This window comes from Fringilla coelebs (assembly GCF_963513975.1).
Source record: "Fringilla coelebs genome assembly, chromosome: 1".
NCBI classification, from domain to species: domain Eukaryota; kingdom Metazoa; phylum Chordata; class Aves; order Passeriformes; family Fringillidae; genus Fringilla; species Fringilla coelebs.
In genome coordinates, this window is record NC_140028.1 from 52797530 (window position 1) to 52801585 (window position 4056).

Sequence of the window (4056 nt, forward strand, 5' to 3'; positions counted from 1 at the left end):
CTCCCCGGCTCGCAGCGCTCCTCGCCCGCTCCTGCGCTCCGGCCGCCGCCACTCCCGCCGCGCCGCCCGCGCCTCAGCGCCGCCGCGGGCAGCCCACGGCCCGGCGCTGGGGGGCAGGCGGCTGGCGGGCCGGGGGCCACGGGCACCCTCCGGGGCCGGCGCCGCCGCCGCCGCTGCCGCTCCTCAGGGCTCCCGCCCCGCACGCCGCCGACCCGGCAGGGCTCCGGCTCGGCCGCCGCCGCTCGGTGCCCCAGGATGCCCGCGCCGCCGCTGCCGCGTCCCAGCTCGTCTCCGCGCAGCGCGGCGACGGCTCCGCTTCATATTTCCCCTTCCAGCAGGAGGAGGAGGAGTGGTCGGGAGGTGGGGACTCCTCCTGGGGCGGGGAGGGGGCGGCCCCGCCGCTGGGCTGGCGGCAGCGCCGGACAGCGCTCCCACGGCGGGGGAAGGGGCGCTCGGGACCCGCCGGGAGGATCCGCGGGGGCGGGGGCGGCACGGAGCGGACGCCGCTCTGTGCGGACACCGCTCTGTGCGGGCACCGCGGGGCTGGGATGTGCACGAGGCGGGCTGGGGATCCCGTGGGCTCTCCTACGGGATCCCCAGCGCGCCGCTGCTCCGGCCTCCCGCGGCTGCGGGCACGGGGGTGCCAGCTGGGCTGCGGCTCCCGGAGCCGGCCGGAATCTCTCTTCCCTGGGGGTGCGAAGCGGGACTTCGCCGTCGCGACCGTAAGCTGAAGAGAAGGAAAGTTGGTGTGCATCCTCTCTTCGAAAGGAAACCTCTGTGTAGTTACTGCTCTCCATGTAAATCCGGCGTTTTATAAGCTAAAAATGCGTGTCAGGGATGTTTTTGGCGCTGCACTCTCCTGCACGCATTCCCCCATGTCTCTTGTTGGTTAGTTTTGCTTTGTTCTCTAGTCTTAGGCCCTGGTCATGGAAACGCATGGACTTAATGTACCTGTGAGTGACTCGTGCCTGAGTTTAATCACGGGACTTTTCATTTGTGATGTCCTCTGGATAGGGATGTCATATTTTCCAGTTTGTGTTTGGTCTTGTGGGCTCAGCAGTAGGGCCTCATGGCAAAGAATGTGTAACAAATTGGAGGAAATGTTGAGAAAATCAACATAACTACATTTTGAACAGCTTAACTGAGCTAAAGTGTTTACACGCTGCATGCTTAAAAAGAAATACAAACAATGTTGATTCCTTCCAAGTCCCTTGAGAGGGAAGAATAAACTTAATCTTCCTCACTTATACAGGGAGGAAACTGAGACAGAAGCAAGTAAGTGGTGAGTCAGAGTCAGTGCTCCGGTGCCTTGGATTCCCAGGGTTACGCTTGCGCCTTCACACAAATGTCTTTCCAGCCAGAAAGGGTGGTTTCCAGAGCACTTGGTCTGAACAAGCTGTAGTGATCAGATATCCTTTCAATGACCTGGATAGACACGGACAGAGAAAGGCAGCATCCTCCAAGAAACAGGTGCCCATGAACATGATCAAGTAACACAGGGGTAAGGCCATAAAAATGCCTTTACCCCACGTTGGTTGCTCATCGTCTTCTCCTGTAGTTGCGACAGAGGTGTTTGTCAGGTGAGAGTGAAGGGAGGTGATTCATGCTGTAGACGCAGTGCATTGGGAAAAATGTTGTGTATCCAGGTCAAAATTCTGATTTTGCCACTTGTAACAATCCTACAATAGCAGAGACACCCAAGTAATTTTTCTTTATCTGCAAGTTCAGTGAAAGAGTCATATGCAACGAGCAAGGAAAACAACAATATCCACCCAAAATACAGTACAAACATCTGCATTTCTGAATCTTGAGGACCTATGATGTGCTTCAGATCTGTGTCTGCTGGCTGCCTCCCCTAAGAGAAGTCACTGTCAGGGTTATCAGTAACAGAGTGCTGGGTGTGCAGATGGCTGTTAGGAGAAGAGAAAGGTGATGTGTGTGGGAAAGTGGAATGTTGGTTGAGCAGGTTATTACTAAGGGATCCTGGAAGAAGCCAGTCTGAAGAGTCTCATGTGTTTGGCACACACATGGGTAATATGACATGTAGGAAGTCTCCTAATGTAACTTCTGCTATTTAACTGAATATAAAAGGTAGGCCAGTGTCACTGTGAGCAGTAATGAAGGATTAGGAGTTTTGAATGTAATTGCATAAAAGCAGTAACATCCAAAAGGAGAGGCTTCTTATAGGCACAATCTGTTTTACCATGCCCAGATCGAGCAACATAAAAATTTGCAAAAAGATGAGGCTGAGAATCGCCTGCAAAAAATTATTTCTTACAAAAGGCAGTTATCCCAGAAGGTCATGGTTTCTCCCTTGGGAAGTTACAGCCCCCCATGGCAGCAAACAGCTTTTCATAAGAGGAAAGGGCAATGCCTTCACTGCTCCACTGGACAACTTTGTAAATTGGGCTGTGCTTGTGATTTACTATCAGTGCAGCTTCAGATGTGGTAATGAAATAAAATTAAATCTATACCCAGTGAGTTCAAATATGAGAGAACTTGCAAAAGACAGCACAAACTATACTTTGTTTTTTCTTGTCTTCTTTTTTTTCCCCTTAATTTTTGGTCATTTTAAGGCTATGTATTTTATCAGCCTGATGCATGTTATTTTTCTTTAAATGTACCCAGTCCTACTTGTTTCATTGCCCCTCTTCAATATGTGCTGTAATGAGAAGCAGTGACAAATAACAACTCTCTGCACTTTGATCTAGGCAGCATGTCACATCAGTTCTCATTAAAAATGGCATTAACCAATCCAACCATGACTTTCTGAACTGGAGTTCCTGGGGTGTATACCTAATTTAGGTATAATGTAATATCATTCACAAAGGCATTTCTCATGCATATTCTCAAGAATACCATAGAGGTCAAAGCATTTCAAAAAGGAAGTCGTCATCAGAAGTTTGCACAGAAAGGAGCTGTTTTGAAAGAAAACCCCAAACCTGATGGGAAATGTACTTTGTGGCTGAGGCCCTCTGCAAAAAGTATTAAAATAGGAGGAAAACTAACTTGTTGGACTTGTTGTGTGACACTTCAAAGATCTAGGCATATCAGCATAGCGCTTGTCTAGGTAAAGTGCCGACTGGTTGGCTGGCTGCCAATGCCAATCTGGTGGTGAAAGATACTTAAAAGAGGGAGAGGATGGGAAAGAATGGAGGCAGCGAGTGTGTGGGACACTTTATGCTATGGAGAAGAATGGGATAGAGCAGCACAGCTAGGATTTACTAATGGCTATATTATGTTTTTTAAAAGAAGGGACGTAAAGATTTATTGAGAAGGAGTGGAGTGACTAATTCGCAAGGAATCAAGCATCTGTCATACTTCTGTGAATTGCCCATGGCAAATTAATCAAAATAAGTAGAGAGAAGTTTTTTTACACATCCACCTTGAGTTAGAAGCCACAAGATGAGCCTGGAGCCTGTTTGATAGAGAGAAATATTCACTATGTGCCTTCTTATTTTGTCTTCAGCTGCTCGAGGAAGAAGGTAATCTGTTTAACAATTTAAAAGAAATGGTAATTGGTTTGTTTTTTATTTCAATCTGAACTGAAAATGCCATACTTTATGGGGTATAGCAGAAATGGGGTTTATCCATTACTTCCTCTATCGGTTTTAAATATTTAGAATAAGGTGTTTAGGCTGCTAATTTTTTTTTCTTATTCTTTGTTTAAAAAGTAATTGAAAGAACCTCTGGCAATATTTTCTAAATGTTTGCCTCCCAAATTGTGCAGACTACTTGACCTTCCCCTACCAGAGATTTTTTTCTTCATTGCAGCTACTGAAGACAGTGGAATTTTATGGTTGTTTTAAGGGGTGCTGAATCTGGGTTTAGTTTTGTCAAACATGTACCTGTGCTAAGGCTGTCCTGGAAACTAAGGCTCTGAGGTGGAACAGATTAACACAGAGGTCTATCCTTTATTGCTTTTCCTTGTTTAGGCAGATAACTAGTCTGTGTTTTGGAAGTTAATTCATTTTATTCATCCAAGATACAATGCATATGTTAGAGTCTTGTTACCTGGAAACAAACATAGAAAGTATAGACCAAGCATAGTGAAAT